The sequence below is a fragment of the Protopterus annectens genome, chromosome 3.part0, assembly GCF_019279795.1.
Source record: "Protopterus annectens isolate FY-2018-M chromosome 3.part0, PAN1.0, whole genome shotgun sequence".
In the NCBI taxonomy this organism is placed as follows: Eukaryota; Metazoa; Chordata; order Ceratodontiformes; family Protopteridae; genus Protopterus; species Protopterus annectens.
The window spans coordinates 1345778760-1345802939 of record NC_056731.1 but is presented as its reverse complement, the minus strand read 5'-3'; the positions used below and the strand labels follow the sequence as shown (position 1 = coordinate 1345802939).

General features: G+C 43.8%; 1 protein-coding gene across 1 annotated transcript in view; it reads left to right on the top strand.

Moving 5' to 3' along the window:
• Positions 1-24180, top strand: part of TRAPPC8 (trafficking protein particle complex subunit 8) — a 3178250-nt gene that overhangs the window by 238861 nt on the left and 2915209 nt on the right. The window lies entirely within an intron of this gene.

Genomic DNA, 24180 nt, shown 5'->3' with positions numbered 1-24180 from the left:
AACTGTTTGCCTCTCCCCAAAAGTACCAATTGGACAAATTTTGCACAAGGACTCCCCATAAACAAGCCTGGAAAGTGGATGCTCTGTCCTTCAGTCTATGCCTTCCCCCCTGTGCCTCTGCTCTCCAAAGTACTACTAAAAATCAAATGGGACAAACTAAGGATGTATTTGATTGCTCCTGACTGGCCGTGCCAACACTGGTACCCCCTCCTGCGCAGTGTGTCATGGTTTTCCCCATGGCATCTGCCTCAGACTCCTTCCCTGTTGTTTCAGCAGGAGAACCAGATTCTGCACCCTCAGCAACTAATACTGAACTTTGCAGCCTGGCTAATTACATAATCTCTCCTTTACTATCCCTCAGTAAACCAGTGATGGATATCATTTTAGAGGCAAGGAGGCCTAGTACTAGAAAATCTTATGCTGAAAAATGGAAAAGATTCTGTGCCTGGAACCAATCTCAAGGGATGAGCGCAGCAGCACCCAATTTACCTCAGATTTTACAATACTTAACTGAGATGCTTCACAAAGGCCTGTTTTTCCTCCATTAAAATCCATGCCTCAGCCATTTCAGCTCATTATAACATAGAACCTCCCCTCTTCTCTCATCCACTGCTCAAGCAGTTCTTCAGAGGAGCCAAAAATTTGAGACCACCCAGGAGAGCTCCAACCCCAGCCTGGGACCTTAACTTTGTCTTGGAGAAACTCACTCTACCTCCTTTCAAGCCAGCTGCTACTGCAGACGTAAAATTTATTTCGTGGAAAACCGCTTTCATTTTAGCAATCACTTCAGCTAGAAGGGTATCTGAATTACAGGCCCTTATGGCAGTGGAGCCTTTCATCATCTTTCATGCGGACAGGGTGTCCCTCAGAACCAATCCATTCTACATGCCCAAGGTGGTATCCAGTGTGGCTCTTAATCAGTCCATTCATTTGCCACCCTTCTTTCCCAATCCACAGAACAAAGGGGAACGGATACTCCATTCCTTAGATGTGCACAGACAACTTAGATTCTACTTGGACAGGACTAAACCTCAAAGGAAATCTGAACAACTGCTGGTGGCATTTGCTGCAGGGGCAGAGGGAAAGGCTATTTCTAAGCAAACCATTTCTAAATGGATAGGCCATTACATTCATTTCTGCTATAAGCACCATGGAAAACCTATCCCCCAGGGGATCAGACCTCACTCCACCAGGGCTGCATCTACCTCTACAGCCTTTCTCAGTGGCGTCCCTACCAGGGACATCCTATAAGCTACTACCTGGAGTTCTGTACATACTTTCACCAAGCTTTATCATTTGCCAGTTTTCTCTAAATCCAGAGCTGGTGCTGCCACTGCGGTCTTGCAGGGCCATATAGCTGGTCCTAATGCTATCTAAATTCCTCCTCCCAACCATAGCTTTGGGAATCTACCCAAATGTAATGACTGCAACAGTGAAACACGAAGAACATAGTACAGTTGTGTACACTTACCGTAAATGTAGATGTTCGAGTGCATTAACTGTTGCAGTCCTGGTTACCCTCCCTCCAGCCCCCTAACTTCTTTTTGGCTCTACCTCTACTTTCCTTTACTGTGCTTAAAAGCCTTTTTGGTGTATTTGCTTTTTTGTTGGAGGTATATCTTTGTACTTTTATATTTAATTGCTTCCCATTAGGGAGGCACCTGACATCTGGGGCAAAAAAACTGATGTAATGGCGTCGGCTGCATGTTTTAAACCCCCTGGCATCATGGAAGAAGGGACAGCAACTGACGCAGGACCCAAGACTTTGTTAATCAGGCCGACTGAGGGCTACCTGCAGGCAGATAACCCAAGTGTAATGACTGCAACAGTGAATACACTCTAATATCTACATTTGTGGTAAGTGTACACAACTGTACTTTTTGGACACTCTGGGAAAACCATGGCTGATTATTTCTGAGGGTCCTAGGGGTATTCTTTAAATATTAATCAGAGAAGACGTCCCTACTACCATCATTGAATGCTGTCCTGGGTCGCAGCCTTCCAAATTTTATAAGGCTGACCCCCCATTAAAGAAAGAGTTGACTAAACTTGTTACTCCTGCCCCTAAGGATCCACAGAGTGAATGGCAGGCCTTCACTCAGGGTTTATTTACTGCTTTGATGGCATTGAAACCTCCTCAGGGATTTTCTGTTCCAGCAGTCCTCTACTGGCCTAAAAAAACCCAAGGAACAAGATTCCTCTGAGGAGGAAAGCAGAATCCCTTGCTTAAAATTCTCACATTCCTTGTCCTTTGGACTATGGATCAGAGGAGGAGGACTGCACTAGTTCTTATACTCCCTTTTAAAAGATTTTTTTGGGGACATGATCTCCAGGTTGATAGGTTCTTTAGCTCATTACATCCAAATGATGCCTCCAGGTGCATCTGCAGTTAACTCCTAATGACATCTGTAGGCATCAAACATTGCATGTTCATATTTTGCATCAATAATTCCAAAATTATGCTATGTACAAGGTTTTAAACATTTTCATCTTAAAAACTTGCACAGTAGCAAACGCAGTTGCATTAATCATTTTGCAGTTGCATTAATGTTTGACTTCTGTCTTTTGCTAACTTCACGGCACCCATGCCAATGGAAAATAAATGCATGACTGCTGAATCGTACACCAGTGCACTGTACGAACACGTACATAAATGCAAGGAACTAGCCATACCCAACAGAACCAAGATGCTGTCCTCCAAAAAAAAAAAAAGGAAGCCGGTCTGGTGGTCACCTGCCATTAATAAACTCTACAATAGAAGGAAGAAACTGTTGCAGAAAAAGGTGAAGTCCCAAGACTGGAAAAATTCCCTTGTTAGCCTCAACAAAAAGTTGAGACCCCTCATCAAAACCTCCAAAGCCAGCTATGAAGGCAGAATTGCGGCAGACACTAAAAACAACCACTAAGCCTTCTATAGTTATATCAAGGATCTCCATGGCACTACCCAGATTTGCTATGAGTTGCTGCACAATGGTACCTCCTATACTGAGCTAACATCTTGCCAACATACTGGCCAACGGATTCCGTGCCAACTTTACCCCCCCCCCCCCCAAAAGACCAATCTCAATACTGTAAGAATGCCAGGCAGCCAACATTACTGGAGCACAGGTTAAAGCTGCATTGTCCAAGGCCAAGAATACAGCTTCTATGGGACCCGAAAATATCGCTGGCTGTGTTCTACATGAATTACAAAGTGAACTGGCACCACATCTTTGTGCTCTGTTCACTCACAGCTTCACCTCAGGCTTTGTCCCTACCAAATGGTGCACTGCTACAGTCATACCTCTCCATAAAGGAGGAGTGACTACAGACCCTGGAAATTACTGATAAACTCCGCAAACTAGGCATCAACCCCTATATCTTTAGGTGGGTTGCAAATTGGCTCACAGATAGAACCCACAGTGTGAAAGCAGACTCCAAGTCAGACTGCTGACCAGTCACAAGTGGAGTCCCACAGGGATCGGTCCTGAGTCCTCTTCTGTTTGGCATCTACTTAGAAGTCCAGGCCAACACAGCGGAACTCTGGCTGACCAAATTCGCTATCAACTGGAAGCTGGGAGCCATTATTAGCTTCACAAGTGATGCAGACATCCTACAGAAAGGCCTCACTGGGACCAGTGACTGGTGTCGAAACAGTGGCCTTAAGCTGAATGCCAAAAAATGCGTAGTCATCCCCTTTGGACAAAGCTCAGTGCCCACTAATTACCACATCAATGGTAGCCCACTTAACACCAAAGGCATTATAAGAGATCTGGAGACACAGGTTGACAGCAACCTCTTCTTCGACCACCACATTGCCACTGTGGTCAGAAAGTCCTATGTGGCACATCTCCTTACCAAGGGTTTTGCATCCAGGAAGAAAGAGGTCATTTCTCTGTACTCTTCCCTCATTAGACCAAAGTATAATGCCCCATTTGGCATGTACCTCACTAGACACCTACAACAGTTGGAGAGGCTACAAAAGTACCTCACGAAGAGGATCCTAGACCTTAAACACATGTCTTACATGGACAGACGCGAAAAAAACTCCAGCTATTCTCTGTCTCATATCATCTACTAAGAGGCGATCTCTGCTTGACTTACAAAGCCATGTCTGACCCAGCTCTGTTAAAAATGCTACATCTAAAGAAATCCCAATCCCTCCGCACCACACGATGCAGAGATCTCAACCTTATTACCACAATCAATAGAACATGCTGGAGGGACAGGTTCATAACCCAGAGACTACCCATGCTCTGGAGTAGACTTCCCATACATGTCCAGCAGAGCACCTCACTAGCCCTCTTCAAGCGAAATCTTGATGAACGGATGGGTAATAGAAAGTTTACCCTGGGGATTACTCCAGTGGCTCTACTTGATAGAGGCACTGGGAAATAACAGCAGGCAGTACAATGCCAGGGCTTTTCTATGGGCTAGGCTTGTAAAGGCCCCAGGGCCATTAGCCTAGTACACACCTATGAACTGATGTTTTTATGATATTAATTTATATAGATAAAATTTTCACATTTTTTTCTAAATATCTCAACAACCAAGTAACAAGACAGAACTCCTTAGCTTCATATGAAAGCACTCAGCTAGATTAATAAATTGCTGCTGACAGTATGTGTGTAACTTGAGAGGTTGCTGAGATATTGTAAGGTGTTTACAAAATATTACAAATGTAGTTACTGTGTTTACCGTGACTTACAAAGTTCAATTTAAGACCTAGAACCTAAAAAAATCACTATAAAAATAGTTTGTGCTGAAGAGTTTGCCATTTATAGTACTATAATCCTATGATTCCACACATACGACATTTGTTTGAAATGTGAGTACATAATTTGATTTTGTGAAAAGGCTTAGGCTCCACCCATTGAAAGTTACAGAGAAAACTTCCTGAGCTCCATTGGAGTGAATGAGTTAAATGGGATTATGCTCAGGTCTCTGAGGTACATAAAAGATAACTATGAGTTTCTGCAGATGGATTCCACCAGGTCTTCTACTGTTCCTCCTGTTTTGGTTGTCTTATTGGATGCATTTTCCATTGTTTCTTAGGATCGAGAATCTCAGACTCTGCTCCCAAGAGACCTGATGGATTCTATAGGGTGCCAGAGGACTACAAATTTTTGTGCAAGTGGCCTTCTGCTGACCCCTCAGTAGTGTCTGTAGCCTCTGACAAGCCCTCTCAATTGCTTCCTTCTCCCAAGTTACTTCCCTTTGATAAAGATAGCAGGACCGTGGAAAGGCTATGCAAGAAGGTTTACACCTTTGCTACCTTGGCTTTTAGGGTTGTTAATTATCAGACCTGTATGTCTAGGTACTTGTTGGCTGTCTTTTCCCAGGCTTGTCAGGTTATTTCTGATCTTCCAGATTCTGAGGGTAGAAAGTATGCCCTTTCCCTGTTAAGGAGGTGACTCGTCATTCCATCAGGTGTAGTTATGATGTAGCATATGCTTCCAGTAGGGCTGCTGCTTTTGAGTCAGTGACGAGGAGGAATTCTTGGCTTTGGTTTCAGCCTTTGTCTGACGATATTGAAGCTAAGTTGATGGATGCCCCTCTTCATGGTAAACACTTGTTTGGTGAAGCTGCTGCTGCTATGTTTAAGGCTTTACAGGAACTTAAACATGTTTTTTCATCTGTATGTAAATTTCAGAGAAGCTACTCTAATAAGCCCGCCTTTAATTGCAGGCAATCTCACCCTCCTCCTAAGGGCAAAAAGGGTGGCAAGTGGGCTCCTCATGCTAAGACTATTCAGACTTCAGAGCCTCAGAGAAGTCTCCTTTTCCAGATAAACCAGGTGCTGTCTGACTATCCTATTCTTCCCAAGCCCTGTCCTCTTTTTCTTCACTTCTCTCTCTCTCTTCCTGTTTGGCTACAGATTACTCAGGATTCCTGGGTCCTGTCCATTATTCGCAGGGTTATTTCATGGTTTGGAAGTCCAGGAACAACTCTCTTTTCCAGAGGTGCTTCAGGACCTTTTGACTTTGGGTATGATTCAGGAGGTGCCCGTGTCCCAAAGAGGGGAGGGGGTTTTACTCTAGGATGTTTCTGGTAGCCAGAGAAGAAGATACGTGGAGACCAATTCTAGACCTCTCTCATCTAAACATTTTTCTGACTTGTGCCCTTCTTTCAAATGTTGTTCCTTCAGAATTTGTTCCCTCTTTTGCCTCCTCAGGCTTATGTGGTGTGTCTGGATCTCAAGGATGCTTATCTCCATATCCCGATCCATCCCCCTTTTTGGGAAGTTTCTACATTTCTCTGTTGCTTTAAGGCATTTTCAGTTCTCTGCTTTGCCCTTTGCCCTTTCTACTACCCCAAGGGTGTTCACCAAATGCCTTGCTTCTGTGATGGCTTTTTGTAGGATTTCGGAGATCCAGTTATTTCCTAACTTGGGCAACCTCCTGTTTCAGCCTTTCACTCTAGAGATCCTGTTGGAAAAATCTTCATTTTGCCATTTTCCTTCTGTAAATCCTGGAGTTCAAAATAAACCTCAAAAAGTATTTTCTGACTCATTCTTAGGACCATTTTTTTTTGTGGGGTGCAGGATCGAAATGGTGCCTATGCTGGCATTCCTGCCTCCTCCCAAGGCCTTGACACTCATTCCTTCTTTCAAACTTTTTTCCTCTGGCCTCTATTGCAGCCAGGGAGTTTCTGAGAGCTCTGGGTTTCATGACATCCACCATCCCTATGCTGCCTCTGGTCCAACTCCACATGAGAAAGTTGCAGTGGTTTCTGAAGCCAGTTTGGCTTCAACATGCACTTTTGGCTCCCTAAAGGTGCAGGGGGTTTGGTCGCCTCTTCAACAGAAAGAGCACATCAGTATCAGAGATGACAGTTGATGTTCTTCGTGTTTCACTGTTGCAGTCATTACATTTGGGTTATCTGCTTGCAGTAGCCCTCAGCCGGCCTGATTAACAAAGTCTTGGGTCCTACGTCGGTTGCTGTCTGTTCTTCCGTGATGTCAGGGGTATAAAATATGCAGCAGACATCGTTACATCAGTCTTTCTTGCCATGCGGTGCCGAAAGCAGAAGCAGTTCGTAAGTGCCGGTCGGCCGACTCCTGAAATTTTCGTTTTCGAGTTTCAGAACCAAAGTCTTCAACTAAAAGCTAAATACCCCATTGGGGAAACTTTTTCTTGCTCTAAACCGATGTTAGTAAAAGTAAATAATTGCATTTCTTGTGGAAAGCAAGTACCTCATAAAGATTTTCATTCGTACTGTATTCCTTGCCTAGGCCCTGACTGCGACGTACCTCGCTGTCTGTTTTGTGCCTTATTTAAACCACGATCTATCCGTCGATATATTTGCTCTTCTAAATTTTTTGGTGCTCAGTTCAATTATCCTGATATGTCTTCGGTAAGCCATCCAACTACCGATATTCTGAAAAAACGCAAAGATAAAGATAGAGACAGGCCGCCCAGTTCGCCTATACTCAGTGAGGCGCTTTCGCAGTCCCTGATACCCGCTACTTCAGATTTGCAGGCCTCTGCTGAGACCCATTCGGAATCCGGTATTCCGTAAGATGCTTTAACTGTGTAACCTGCTGATGTTTCTACCTTTGGGTCCAGAGCCGCTGTGCAGGCACTGGCTTCTGAGGGTGTATTCAGGCCTACTGACTTGCATATTAAACTGGCGCCATCTTCTTCAAGGCCGAAAACTCGAACCATGCCTAGAAAACTGACGCCCAGATTGCATGGTCAGGCCTCTATGCCTAAAGAACAAATGATAAGAATGACTGAAGACCTTATTACTTTAATCAGGGGAAGCCAACCTTCCCCCTCTAAGACACCTAGGACTGAGTTTGCTTATGATACTTCTGACCAGGATTCTGAAATTTCTGTTTCCTCTGATGACCAGGATTTACCCTTATCTACCTGTGAGGATTCTGATACTGAGGACTCTATTCACTCAGCCCCCCCCCCCCCCCAGAGGATTTCTCTTTTGGTGAAACCTTGCATACTGTCAGGGAGCTTTTTTGTTCGGAAAATTAGGATTTCTCTTATTCCAAAAAAGAGGCTTAGGGATTTCTTATTCCTGCCCCAGCACATCCCTTTAGCTATACCTCCTGTACTGGACATTGTTGATGATGCCTTTTCGGAATCTAGCATGGCCCCTGACTCTTTACCTCCTGCTTCCAGAAAACCAGATAGATTTTACAGGGTTCCTGACTCTCACAAGTTCCTTTTCAAAAATCCTACTGCGGATCCTGAAACCATTTCACAGGGATCCAAGGGCATTAAAGCTACTACTGCCAAAAATCCTACCCCCACTGATAGAGACTCCAGGGTGCTGGATAGATGGGGTAAGAAGGTATACACTTCTGCAACTTTGGCCATTAGGGCCTTGAATTGTCAATTTCATATGTTAAAGTATCAGCTGCGTATTATTGGATTGCTTAAACAGAAAATGATGTTGATTCCTGATTGTGCTGAAAATAAGGATTTACAGGATTTTATACATTCTTCTGAACAAGTTGGTAAACATACATTGCAATGTGGTTTTGATTCACTAGAGGCATTTTGCAGGGCTGCGGTAACTAAGTCTGTACTTAGAAGGCATGCTTGGCTTAAGGAGCAATCCTTGCCAGATCATGTTAAAGAGAAATTACTGGATGCTCCCTTAAATCAGGGCCACCTGTTTGGCAACAAGGCAGAAGTTGTTCTTAAACAGATGGAGGAAAAAGTGAAATCTATGCAAACTGTTAAAGACGTTTTACAAGTACAACCTCCAAGATCTAGTAGGCATTGGCCTTCTAAGAATTGGTCCTTTCCTGCCTCTACCAGACCTTCTCAGTCCAAACCCAGATCCAGCAGAGCACCCATGCTTCAGTCCCAGGGGACGCACAGGACTAAGCAGTGGGGGGCCTCCATGTCCAAATTTGGGAGTAATAAAACTCCCCTCTATGGTAAACTGTCTCTGACTTATTTTTAAAATTTCCAAGCACTTCTCAACTGACTGCCCCTTTAGGGAGAAAGATTGCACTTCATGCAAAGAACTGGGGACTCATTACCCAGGAAAAATGGGTTTTAAATATAGTGTCCCAAGGATACAGATTTCACTTCCAAACGTCACCAATCCAAGCAGTTGGCCGAATCTACCTCCAAAGCAGTGGGCAGAGGCTTCTACTCGAGATTTTTCCTGGTACACCTGGCACCTGACCTAAAACACCTTTCCTGTGATTCCAAACTCAAGATGCTGACTCTTCACTCACCCAAAAGATGCTATCCAAGCATCTGCCTCTTTCCCAAAATAAGCAAAGCTGTACTGTGCATACCTGCACATCCTAAATTTGCAAGGAAGCATACCTGCACATCCTATTCAGAGAAGATACAGCGCCTCAAAAGCAGGCCACTTGGCTGGTCTGCTCTGCCCAGGGTATCTGCTAAAGTGCCTAGCTCCATGCATTGCATTTTGCAGGCATTCTAATAATTTTGCATGCAATATATGTCAATATATCAAGATATACCCAATCTAATACCGAAAACCAGGACAAGGCAGAAACTTTTTTGGTACTTTTTACAGAGGGGGTCTTTTGGTTGGGGGTACACCATAAAGAAATCACACCTACATCCCACCTGGTAAATCAACAAATTGGGAGCATGCTTGATGCTTACTTTCCAGATTGCTTTCTCTCACTTCCCAGATTGCTTTCAAATTCCAGACAAACAATTTAACAAACAACCTACACAACACAAAGCAAACAAACCATGCAATCTGCAAGGCATCCTTGGGCATCTTGGGTCTTGCATATTCTCATTCATCGTATTATTATGCAAAACTGCATATGAAAGGCTACTATTCTAAGCAAAAGCCAATGGTGTCAACATTCTCAGAGGCTAGAAAAACAATGATTCCTTGTATATGCTCCTAAGTTTCCTTTGGTGTTGAGAGACAGGCCCAAAACAAAAAACAAGGGACTACCATTCACACTACCCCCTGCCCGCCCAAACCCTAACAGACGCATCAGACTATGCATGGGGGGGGGGGCACACCTGGCAGGGAAGTGCATTCAGGGCAAATGGAACCCAATTCAAAGGCACCTTCACATCAGTCATAAAGAAATGTTAGCTGTACAGAATGCTCTGACAGGCTTCAAGGACCACATTCTTCCAGTACAATTAATGGTAAAGACTGACACAACACCACTGTTGTGTGGTACATAAACAAGTAGGGGGGTACACATTCTTTACCCCCTCTGCAGACTAGCCATGGCATTGTGGAGCACAGCCTTGAGCTACCAAGTATATCTACAAGCTCAATTCCTGCCAGGAAAACAAAATACACTGGCAGATGGACTAAGCAAAACCCTCATGGACCCACACAAGTGGAAACTGAAACCAAGAATTTTCAACATGTTGACAAGCAAATGGGGGAGCCCAGATATAGACTTGTTTGCCTCCCCCCACAACTATCAATGGGAAACATTTTGTGCAAGGACTCCTCACAGACAAGCTTGGAAAATGGATGCTCTGTCCTTCAGCTGGAAAAACCTATCAGTTTATGCCTTTCCTCCTCTGCCTCTGCTCACCAAAGTACTACTACAGATCAAACAAGACAAACCAAGGATGATTTTTATTGCACCAGCCTGGCCACGTCAACACTGGTACCCCCTCCTGTGCAGTGTGTCACTTTTGGCCCCATGGCACCTGCCTCAGACTCCTACCCTGCTGTCTCAGCAGGAGAACCAGATTCTGCACCCTCAGCTTCAAACACTGAACCTAGCAGCCTGGCTAATTACCTAAGCTCTCCTTTACCATCCCTTAATAAACCAGTGATGGATGTCATTTTAGAGGCAAGGAGGCCTAGTACCAGACAATTTTATGCTGAAAAATGGAAAATATTCTGTGCCTGGAACCAATCTCAAGGGATGAGCATAGCAGTGCCCAATTTACCTCAGATTTTACAATACTTAACAGAGATGCTTCACAAGGGCCTGTCTTTTTCCTCGATGAAAAATTCACGCCTCAGCGATTTCAGCTCATTATAACACAGAACCTCCCCTTTTCTCTTTTCCACTGCTATAGCAGTTCCTCAGAGGGGCCAAAATTTTAAGACCACCCAGGAGAGCTCCAACTCCGGCCTGGGACCTTAACTTTGTATTGGAGAAACTCATTCTTCCTCCTTTCGAGCCAGTTGCTACTGCAGATTTCAAATTCCTTTCTTGGAAAACAGCTTCCCTTTTAGCCATCACTTCAGCAAGAAGGGTATCTGAATTACAGGCCCTTGTGGCAGTGGAGCCTTTCATCATCTTTCATGTGCACAGGGTGTCCCTCGGGACCAATCCCTCTTTCATGCCAAAGGTGGTATCCAGTGTGGCCTTTAATCAGTCCATTCATTTGCCTACCTTCTTTCCTAATCAACAGAACAAAGGGGAACGGATACTGCACTCCTTAGATGTGCGCAGACAACTTAGATTCTACATGGACAGATCTAAACCTCAAAGGAAATCTGAACAACAGCTGGTGGCATTTGCTGCAGGGACAGAGGGAAATGCTATTTCAAAGCGAACCATCTCCAAATGGATAGGCCATTACATTCATTTCTGCTATAAGCACCATGGAAAACCTATCCCACAGGGGATCAGATCCCACTCAACCAGGGCTGCATCTACCTCTACAGCCTTTCTCAGAGACGTACCTACCAGGGACATCCTAGAATCTGCTACCTGGAGTTCTGTACATACTTTCACCAAGCATTACCATTTGCCAATTTTCTCTAAATCCAGAGCTGGCTTTGCCACTGCAGTTTTGCATGGCCTTATAGCTGGTCCTAATGCTATCTAAATTCCTTCTCCCATCCTTAGCTTTGGGAATCTACCCAAATGTAATGACTGCAACAGTGAAACAGGAAGAACATGGTACAGTTGTGTACACTTACCATAAATGTAGATGTTCGAGTGTATTCACTGTTGCAGTCCTGGTTACCCTCCCTCCAGTCCCCTGACTTCGTTTGGCTGTACCTCTTCTCTCCTTTTCAATGCTTAAAAGCTTTTTGGTGTATTTGCTTTTTTGTTTGAGATATAACCTTGTATATTTATAGATTTAATTGCTTCCCATTAGGGGGGCACTTGACATCTGGGGCAAGAAAAACTGATGTAATGACGTCGGCTGCATGTTTTATACCCCTGACTTGCTGACGTCACGGAGGAAGAGATAGCAACCGACATAGGACCCAAAACTTTGTTAATCAGGCTGACTGAGGGCTACTGCAAGCAGATAACCCAAATGTAATGACTGTAACAGTGAATACACTCTAACATCTACATTTATGGTAAGTGTACACAACTGTACTTTCTGCTGGTGCATCAGACTTTTCATCCTCTTTTCTCTCCCTGACCTCTCAAGGTATTTACTGCGGTGGTGGTGCTGCGGTAGTGTTGTCGTCTCACAGTAAGGCGCTGTCCAGTTCGATTCTCAGCTAGAGCGTCTTCTGTGTGGAGACATGCGTGAATGGGCGTACCTTCGTTGAAGGTTATGCGTCAGACCTGGCAATTTGGCACGTAAAAAAATCTGCTGCCAAACATTAGCGGATCGGAGTTCCGCTGTGGCGACCCCTATCCGGGAATAGCCGAAAGATGCAACAGCAACCTTTTAAGGTATTTACAGACAGTACCACAGTGATGTGGTATGCAAACAAATGGTGGGGGGGGTGACAAGATCTTAACTTCTTTGACGGTTTGCACTCCCGGTTGGGGTCAAAATGTTGTGGCAGGTAGTCTGAGCAGGTCCTTAACTCAATCCCATGAATGGATGCTTCACAGGGATGTGGTTCCGGACATTGTCCACCAGTGGATGTATTCCTCAGATAGATTTGTTTGCCTCCCCTCTGAGCAGACAACTTCCTCTATTTTGTGTGATAGTCCCAGGTTGTTTGGTGAAGACGGTGGATGCCCCTTCTTTTTCTCGGAAGGGGATGTTTCTTTATGCTTTGCCTCCCTTTCCTCTCATTCCAGAAGTCCTGTTCAAAACACAACAGGATGCTCCAGAATTCTTGTTGGTGGCTTCCTTTTGGCCGAAATAGCATTGGTTCCCTGTATTTAGCCAAGGGCAATCATCACAAGTTACCTCACAGGTCGATATACTCACAGAGGACAAGAAATCTCAAATCCACCCCCACCTATCCACTCTTCAACTGACACTGTGAGTGATAGGATTTTGATTCCACGTAGACACCTTTTTTTTCTGAGGACGTCCTTGGGTTTCCTGGCCTCCTGCTGGATTTGTCCAAATGAAAGAGGTTTTCTGTTTGGTATCTTTCTCAAAACCTGGATCCACATTCCAGGGATGTTCCTTTGGTTCTATCTTGTGTGTGAATTGCTCAATGCTGTGTTGGCTTATTCTGTTATGGCTCATTTATCAGCTATCTCTGTTTATCTGCATTTATCTCCTCTTTTAGCCTCTAGATTTGAGGCTAAACAATTTCTAAAAGGTGTCCTTCATATTATGCCTCCCAGGAAGCCTGTTTCTCCTCCCTGGGAGTTTAGTTTTGTTTTGGAGAAATTGAGTCAGGCTCCTTTTGAGCCTGCACTTTCAGCTTCCTTGCAACATTGCTCTTGGAAGACTGTTCTTTTGTTAGCCCTTACTTCTGCCAGATGGGTGTCTGAGCTTCAAGCCCTTTTGGCTTGTCCTCCTTTTTTGCTGTTTCATAAGGACAGGGTGTCCTTCAATACTAATCCTTCATTTATGCCCAAGGTGGTGAATGAATTTTCCCTTAATCAGTCCCTTAATTTGCCTACTTTTTCCCTTTTCAGAAATCTGTCAGTGAAAAAGTGTTGTACATGTTGGGTGTGCATAGACAACTCAGATTTTATTTGGATAAGACTAAGACTGTTAAGAAATCTGATTAGCTCGTTGTTTACTTTCATCCCAAGTGCTTGAGATTAGCTGTATCCAAGCAAACTATTTATTCTTGGATCTCAAAGGCTATTTATTTTTGCTATTCATTTCTTGGTAAGAGGCTTCCTTATTCTGTTAAGGCTCCTTATACTAGGGCCGTGGCTTCTTCTGGTGTTTTTTAAAGGGTTTGTATACTAACAATGTTACTGAATTTTACAAGTGCAAGTACTATTTCTTAACATGAAATAAAAATACATAAATTAAATAATTCTATTACAGAGAATATAAGAAAATAAATTTTAAATAAAAAAAACATCAGAACAACAAATAAAAAACAATCAACGTTATTTACAAAGGTGTCTAACCATACGACCAAATATAATTCTACAAGCCGTAGCTAATAGAGTCCATATCAGAGAATTTTTTGTCTAGGAACTCATTTTGGTATAGGGGAATTAAACAAGATCAGTGCTTTTTTTGATTGAAATTAATCATTAAACACAATCTGTAAAAAATGATTAATTTTGTCCCACTAAGTTCTGAGCAAATTACATTCATAAAACATATGTTGCCAGTTAGCTTTCAGTTGTAATTTACATCTCCAACAACCATTATTCTGACCATACATTAGTCTTGTGTTATCTGGTGTAGCATAACTTTTGTGAATAAATTTCCAAGAAAACACTTTCCATTGGAGGGAGAGAGAAGTTTGTTTTGAAGAGACTAGAATAAGTTTTTGATCACTTTCACTGGGAGATAGTTTATTAATTGATTTTATAGTAATCCCAAAAATTGTCTTTATGATAGATTTTTGAATTTTTAATTATTTTGTATGTTTTTGGAGAGACCACCTTTTCCTTGTACAAGCTGATTTACCTATAACGATCGTAAGCTCCATTGGGCCTGACTGAGCTAGCTTCTTAAATAGTCTGGAAATACAGAGCTGATATAAGTACATTTTTTGCACTTGATCTGACGGGTTCAGTGTTTCTTAACAGTACTGTAATGTTTTTATTTGCTTGACTGAATTATTACTGATCTGTGTCTGCATTTATATATTTGTTTGACCTCTGCCTGAAGTTTGTTTCCTGATCTTTGCTGAAATTTTTATTTCTGTTCTTAAGGCATTTGTCACAGTACTTTAGCGAAGCCAACTGGTTCCACATTGGGGGAGTCCTTTATACTCTCTGGGGCAGCAGGGAGTTTGAGATAAACTCATTCCAGGGTGGAACTACTAGTTAAACAGCTTTTGTATTTATCTGATTGCCTCAAGGCTTGGCTTTTGAAGGGTCTTTTATCTTGCTGGTATATAAGAATTAACTTGTGTGACTTTGCACTTATGTTGCTGAAAGCTCCATTGTGCCTGACTGAGATAGCATCTTAAACAATCTAGGAATACAGAGCTGATATATGTATAGTTTTTGCACTTGATTTGACTGTTTCAGTTTTAACAGTACTGTGATGTTTTTATTTGCTTGACCGGATTATTACTTATCTTTATCTGCATTTATATATTTGCTTGACTTCTGTCTGAAGTTTTTTTTTTCCTCCCAATTGTTGTGTTCTTAAAACTTTGGTGAATTTTGCAGTTGTCCACCCCTACTGTAAATTTGATCTGGGACAAACCCCTCCCAGTCCCGTCTCATTGACTCATTCCACCTAATACAGAGACATCATTTGGGAAGACCAGCCCCCTTAGTTTCTTAACCTTGAATTATCTTCTGTTCCTACTCTCTCCTTTTCCACTTTGCTTAAAAAACAAACTTTATTTAGCTGCTTTTACTGTATTTGTGTTTCCTCCTTCTAATAATATTCATCTTGCGTTTTCTGCTGCTTGTTCTCTAAAGTGTTCAATTGCATCTATTCTGCTGCATTTATTACTGCTTGTTTATAGCCTGTTTAAATTGCAAGTGTTATTCTAAGTTTCTTAGCTTTGGTGTAAGCACTTGGGCTTTAGGCCTACTGCTTACCTCTTCATGGCCTTTCTCCCTTAGAGTCTGACAAATATGGATGGACAGATGTTCATCGTGTTTCACTGTTGCAGTCATGACTGTAGGGTTCTCCCCTGCCGGCAGGCAGCCCTCGGTCGGCCAGAATCCCAAAGTCTGGGTCCGGCGTCAGATGTTCAGCCATGCTCCCTGATGACAGAGCGCCAGGAGCATAAAGCTGACAGCCAACGCCATCTTCTCCAGTCTTTCTTGCCGTGCGGTGATAGCAGTTCGCAAGTGCCGGTCGGCTGACTCCTGACCTGATACACTTCGGTCCGAAGGCTTTCTTCTCCACTCAAAGCTAAGTACCCAGTTGGGGAAACTTTTTTTCTTGCTCCACTCCGATGTCAGAAAAAGTTAATAATTGTATTTCATGTGGGAAGCAAATACCTCATAAGGATTTTCATTCTTACTGTATTACTTGCTTGGGCCCTGACCACGACGTAGTTAGTTGTCGGTTTTGTGCTAGATTCAATCAACGTACAATTAAGCGAAGGTATGATTTTGCTTTTCATTACTTCGGTAGGCGCTTTAATTACAAAATGTCATCGGATACGGTTCCGGCTACCGAAGTTCACAAACGTCGCAAGGATAAAGACAGGCCTCCGAGATCCAAATCTGATGATAGCACACAAGCGGAGCCAGCTTCAGGTTCGGCCGTCGTCAGTGAGGTGCTTTTGCAGCCCCTGTCGTCGGCCATTTCAGAACAGACGGCCGAAACGGACCCTCATGAGGAGCCAACCAGGCCTTTAAATATTTCTGTTGCAGGACCTTCGGACAATGCTCCTTCGGATGGGTCCGGAGCCGCTGTGCAGGTACCGGCTTCCGAAGGGGTTTTCAGGCCTACTCGGCTACTAATAAAGGCAAAGCCAAAGACAAAGGCAACGACTCCTTCAAAATCAAAGACTTCTACACAGGCCTCTTCTGAACTGGCTCCCAAGTCACAGAAACAGTTACTCAAGATGGCGGAGGACTTACTTACTATGATTAGGGGTTCTCATCCCCCTCCTGACAAAAGACCAAGGCAGGATGTTTCTTATGATTCCTCTGATCAGGCTTCTGTTTCCTCAGTTTCTTCTTCCGATCAGGATTATGCTTTCCCTCCTTATGAGGATTCTGATACTGAAGAATCCATTCCTTCAGCTTCTCCCCCTGAGGATTTCTCTTTTGGGGAAACTTTGCATGAAATGAGGGAACATTTCCACTGGGAAGGACAGGAGTATTCGGAATCCAAGCAAAAGGCTGAGGGAATTTCTTCTTCTTCCCCAACATAGACCCCTGGCTATTCCTCCTGTTTTGGATATTGTGGATGATGCCTTTTCGGAGGCTGACTTAACCCCTGACTCTTTTCCTCCTGCTCCTGTTAAGCCTGATGGATATTACAGGGTTCCTGATTCCCATCAGTTTTTATACAAGAACCCTTCTGCTGACCCTGAAACCATTTCTCAGGGTCCTAAGGGAGTTGAGGCCGCTTCTGCCAAAAATCCTATTCCTACTGAAAAGGATTCTCGATCCTTAGAAAGATGGGGCAAAAAGGTGTACACTTCTGCTACTTTGTCCATCAGGGCTCTAAACTGTCAGTTTCATATGTTTAAATACCAGCAATTTCTATTGTCTGTCTTAAAACAAAAGCTTACTTCCATTTCTGCCTTTGCAGATGATAAGGAATTACATGACTTATTGCATGCCACTGAACAGGTTGGGAAGCATGGTTTACACTGTGGATTTGATGCCTTGGAAGCTTCTTGTAGGGCTGCAGCCTCTGGCACAGTCATTAGAAGGCATGCATGGCTAAAGGAACAAAATTTACCTGAACAAGTAAAGGCTAAATTATTGGATGCTCCTGTTCAGCATAATGTTGTGTTTGGATCAAAAGCTGAAGAAGTGATTAAAAAGATGGAGGATAAGGCGAAATCCATGCAAACAGTTAAAGATTTCTTACAAGTACAGCCTGCTAGATTTAGCAGGAATTGGCCTTCTAAAAATTAGTCCTTTCCCACTTCAGACAGGCCTCAGAGGGGTAGATATAGACGTTCCAGAGGGAGGCCTCAAACGCAAGCTGCTTATAGACCAAGACAGTGGACTGCTTCCACCCCTAGGGGAGAGGACAGGTCACAATCTCAAAGGAAACAAACTCAATGACTCTCTCTGTTGGGCTACAGGAACTTCTTGCCTGGAAGCCCCTCTCGGAGGAAAACTCTCTCTCTTTTTTTATCAAAATTGGACTCAAATAACCCAAGACAAGTGGGTTTTGGATGTGGTTTTAAGAGGTTACAAATTCCATTTTCATACCTTGCCAAGGCCAAGCGGATGGCCAGACCTTCCAAAACATCAGTGGACGGAGGCCTTAAACCAGGTTGAAGCTCTTTTGGCTATGAATGCCATAGAACTGGTTCCTCTTTCAAAGATAGGAAAAGGTTTTTATTCAAGGCTCTTTCTAGTCCCAAGGAAGCAAAACTCATGGAGACCCATTCTGGATCTGTCGGTCTTGAACACCTTTCTAGAGATTCCAAAATTCAAGATGCTTACTCTACAGCAGCTACTTCCAATGCTGTCCAAAAATGCATGGATGGTAACTTTGGATTTAAAGGAGGCATATTTACACATTCCCATCAGGCAGGATCGCAGAAAATACCTCCGGTTCAAAGCCGGATCGAGGCACTTTCAATTCTCTGCGCTGCCCTTTGGATTATCTACTGCGCCCAGGGTCTTCACCAAATGCCTGGCTCCAGTAGTAGCTTACTGCAGACTCAAGGGAATTCAAATTTACCCTTATCTGGACGATTGTCTAATTCAGGCAGACAGCAAGGATGTCTTACTCCAGCATGTAGAATTTCTACAGAACCTCCTCAAGTTCCTGGGATTCTCTGTAAACATAAAAAAGTCAAATTTGACACCATCACAACAGTTAACTTTTCTGGGTGCACTTCTAAATACCACAACCCAGATGGCATTTCTGACATCCGAAAAACAGTTACAGCTGGCTTCAACTTTCAGAACCTTGGCAGCTTTAACTCCTCTATCTGCAAGGAAATTCCTGCAGGCTTTGGGTTACATGGCCTCCTGCATCCTTCTCGTACCATATGCAAGACTACACATGAGGAAAATACAGTGGTACCTAAAAAGTGTATGGTCTCAGCATTGCCACAGTTTAGACATACTGATCTCCGTCCTTCCTTGCTTTCAAAAGGAATTTCTTTGGTGGTCCAGGGCATGTGCCCTAAACAAAGGGAAGCCCTTCCGTCTGCCTCTCAGATTCTAACCACGGACGCCTCGGATTATGCTTGGGGAGCCCATTTTCAGGGCAATTGTTTGCAGGGCCTTTGGACAAAGGATCAGAAGCACCTGCATATCAATTTAAAGGAAATGTTAGCCGTTCAGAAAGCTCTATTGGCCTTCAGGAATCTTTTACAACCAGGACAACAGACAACACCACAGTTATGTGGTACATAAACAAGCAAGGGGGATCTCATTCCTACCCCCTTTGCAGACTAGCCATGGATCTATGGAACACAGCTCTAGCTTGCAATCTGGATCTTCAAGCTCAGTTTCTACCAGGGAAACAAAACTTCCTGGCAGACAGTCTGAGCAGAAATCTTTCGGATCCACACGAGTGGATGCTGGATACCAAAATATTCATGATGATAACAGCAGTCTGGGGATGTCCTCGCATAGATCTCTTTGCATCCCATCTCTGTTATCAACTACAGACTTTTTGCACCAGGACTTTCCACAGAGAGGCTTGGAAAGTGGACACCCTGTCATTCAGTTGGAGGAACCTCTCGGGATATGCCTTTCCGCCTCTTCCTCTTCTTCCACGGGTTTTATTGAAGATAAAACGGGACAAGCCCAAGAGGATAATCTTGCTGGCTCCAAATTGGCCTCGGCAGTTTTGGTATCCAACTCTAAAAAAATCCTATGCCTGGACCCCCCTTGGATTTTACCTCAGTCTTCGAACCTTCTGTCCCAACTTCAGGGTCAGGTTCTACACTTTCATGTCAGAACTCTCAGCCTGGCGGCCTGGTTAATCCAGGGCTTTTGATTTCTTCCTTAATGCCCAAGCAGGTTATGGATGTCATTTTAGAAGCCAGACGTCCTAGTACTAGAAAATCTTATGCAGGAAAATGGAAAAGATTTTGTTCCTGGATGCAGGCTCAGGATTCTGATCCTCCTCTTCCTAACATTCCTTTAATTTTACTTTACTTGACAGATCTCTTACATAAGGGTCTCTCTTTCTCTTCCATTAAGATACATGCATCTGCTATTTCTGCTCATTATAATGCAGAACCTCCAATCTTTTCCCACCAGCTCATGCGACAGTTTCTCAGAGGTGCTAAGAACTTAAGACCTTCTAGATCTTCTCCTATTCCTGCTTGGGATCTCAACTATGTTTTGGAAAAACTAACCTTGCCTCCTTTTGAGCCTGCTGCCTCTTCTGACATCAAGTTTTTATCTTGGAAGACAGCCATCCTGTTAGCCCTAACCTCTGCCAGGAGAGTTTCAGAGTTACAAGCTCTTATGGCTGTGGAACCTTATATTATTTTTCGTCAAGACAGGGTATCTTTGAGGACTAATCCTACCTTCATGCCTAAGGTGGTTTCCAAGGTGGCTTTAAATCAAACTATCCACTTGCCAACCTTTTTCCCCACTCCTCAAAATAGAGGGGAAAGGATCTTACATTCCTTGGATGTACACAGACAGCTACGTTTTTACCTGAACAGAACCAAGGACATCAGAAAATCAGAACAGTTTGTTTCTTATGCTTCAAGTTCCCAAGGTAAAGCCATTTCAAAACAGACCATTTCTAAATGGATTGCTCATGGAATCAGATTTTGTTATTCTCACCATGGAAAACAAATCCCAGGAAGTATACGGACTCATTCCACCAGAGCTGCTGCCACTTCTGCGGCCTTTCTCAGGGGTGTTCCTACCAAGGACATTTTGGAAGCTGCAACTTGGAGTTCAGTGCATACATTTTCTAAGCACTACAATCTACCTCTCTACTCTAAGTCTAGGGCAGGCTTTGCCTCTGCAGTCTTGCAGGGCCTTTAGCCGCCCCTTCCTCTTTATGACCACCTCCCTTTCTTTCATCTTTGGGATTCTACCCTACAGTCATGACTGCAACAGTGAAACACGATGAACATAGTACAGTTGTGTACACCTACCATAAATGTAGATGTTCGAGTGTCTTCACTGTTGCAGTCTGGGTTTCCCTCCCTCCTGTCGCCTCTTATTTTTACTTTTGTGTATTTCCTTTTTTCACCATTCTTCTGAGGTTTATTTGCAAAGGTTATGGGACCTTTTTCATTTTGGGACTCCTGACATCTGGGGCAAGAAAAGCTGGAGAAGATGGCGTCAGCTGTCAGCTTTATGCTCCTGGCGCTCTGACGTCAGGGAGCATGATTGAACAGCCGACGCCAGACCCAGACTTTGGGATTCCGGCCGACCGAGGGCTGCCTGCCGGCAGGGGAGAACCCTACAGTCATGACTGCAACAGTGAAGACACTCTAACATCTACGTTTATGGTAGGTGTACACAACTGTAATTTTCCTACAGTTTCTCCTGCCAGTCTGGTTGATATGGCCATCCTGAGGCAGTGTATCAGCTGTCTCATGTACATGAACAACCATCTGCTACTACCACCTAGGAACACAGTTTGTGAGAGATCTAGGTTACATTAGGAACCTAGAGTCTATGCTCTCTCCCTCACAAACCAATATGTCTGGCACTGAGAAGGTTGTCAACACAATTGCTATACCTCAAACACCACCCACACCTCCACAACATGCACCCGCATATGTGGAGGTTCTCAACAAAAACATACCCAAATGAGACCTCCAAGCCAAAAACACACACAAACTTCACATCTCTCCAGATCACATACCACATACCTGTGTCTCACGGTCACGAAGGCTTAACTGTAAACCCAACATATTAGTCACAGGAGACTCTGTTGTGAGACACAATGATGTGCCTCACACCCGGCTGGATAAGGCGAAAGTCAAGGTTAGTTGTTTGTCAGGTGCCAGATTCCGCTGTATCACATACACGCTCTACTCTGTCAGCAACAGGTACTGTTATGACTGTCTTAGTCCATGTTGACGTGAATGACTCGAGATGTACCTCCCTGGACTATATGAAGAGAGACATGATTGCGCTCACTGAATGTGTCCCAGGCAGGTTATGTCCTTAGCCTTGAGCAGCATTCTACAGTCACCCAGAATACAAACAGAAAATTATTGATTTTAACATTTGGTTTAGTTTCTGGTGTCATTCCAGGGGGAATCCAGTATGTGACAGCTAGGGAAGAAATGATCAACAGACCACAGTGCTTTGCCAGAGATGGCCTGCATCTTTCTGACTTAGGCTTCAGTCTTCTGGCAAAGGCTCCTGCCTCCCCAATAGTGCCTTTTTTTAGGAAAAGTGATGGTCAAAACTACCAGCATAAACATTTCAACAAACCCAAATTAAAGGTCATACTGCTAAATGCTAGGAGTCTGAACATGAAACGGCACTCATTGCAAACATTCTTAACCCTGGAAGATGCCGACATTTGCGCAGTCAGAGAAACCTGGTTTAAAGCTGCAGAGCACCCAAGCCTTACCTGGTTGCTCATCCTGTCATACATTCAGACCCTAAAGTGTGGGCAACAAAGCCAAAGGAGGTGGAGTTTCAATATGTATTAAAGACATGCACACCTCCCAGCTGGTCAAACAGTATGACGCACAGGAAACCCTTCAGGTGCAGTTGACTATTGACAATCATAGCTAGCTACAGACCCCCAAATTTGTCTCAAGATGCCCATTCTGCCAATCCGGATCTCTTCAAATCCATCAGGATTCAGCCCTTTACCCTGATCCTGGGCGACTTTAATTACCCAGGCATATATTGGAAGAACTACTGAAGCCAGAACACAAATGCCCAGAGATTCCTCAATTTTGTCAATGCAAACGCCTTGGAACAGCTAGATAATACCCCCACAAGAGGTGATAATATCTTGGACTTGGTATTAACCAATATGAGTAACCACTGCAGTATCTCCACACTATCATCCTCCCTGGTAAGATCCGACCATAAAGTGGTCACTTTCAAAATCGCCATCTCCCCCAACCCCCCTCTCGCTAAGTTCAAACAAAAAAACTTCTCCAAAGCTGATGACAGCCTCCTGAGGGATGGTATAAACAGCTTCACAGCCCCCTCCCTCTATCTAGGAACTGACACCAATGTCCAGATCTACACCAAAGTACTGTACGAGCATTTATATAGATGCATGGAATCGGGAATACCCAACGGGACAAAATCGTCCTCCGCAAGGAAGAGTAAACTTGTCTGGTGGACATCTGCAATAAATAAACTTTATAACAAAAGGAAAAAAAATTGCTGTCCAGGACCAAGAAGGTGCAGTTGCCCAATTGGAAGCCATCTCTCCTTGGCCTGAACAAGCAAATAAGAGCACTAGTTAAATTCTCCACAGCAAACTTCGAGTCCAAATTGGCCACATCTACTAGAGACAATCATAAGGGCTTCACATATGTCCGCAATCTCAAAGGAAGCATCCAGATCTGCTCAGAACTTGTGTTCAAGGACACCACATACACAAATGCCATAGATATAGCCAACCTATTGGCTGACAAATTCAGTGAAAACTTCATCCCTCTGTCCTCCATCAGTAAATCAGGACATCACCAGTACCTGCCCCCTTCCCATTATATTTGGGGAACAGGTCATCACTGCCCTCTCAAAGACAAAAAAATACAGTCTCCGTAGGACCCGATAACATTCTAGGCTGCATCCAACATGAACTCGGTCAGGAGCTTGCAGCACCATTAGGCAACCAATTCAACCAAAGCCTGAGTACTGGATTCATCCCAGCTGAGTGGAGGACAGCCACTGTCATCCCTTTGAACAAGGGTGGAGCGTCCACCGATCTGGGAAATTATAGACCCATCAGCCTTACTAGCCTGATCTGCAAGGCCATGGAACAGATTATCATGGACCTCATTAACAAGGTAGTTGGCAACCTCCAAACACTGGATCCCACACAGTCATGTTTGTTACATTTGATAGACTTCTTTGAGACCGTCACCAAAGCCATGGACAAGGGAAAGACTGTACACACTGCTTACCATGACCTGAACAAAGCCTTCAACACTATTCCCAACCAAGGCATTATAGATAAACTCTCTCAACTAGGCATCAATCAGTATGTTACCAGATGGGTAGCAAACTGTCTCACTGATGGAATCCACCTAATCAAAATAGGGGAAGCCACCTCATACCAGTTGACCAGTAACAAGCAGCGTACCCCAGGGATCAGTCTTGGGGCCTCTGTTATTTGTGATATACTTTTCTGAGCTGCAGGCCAAAACCAGTGGGCT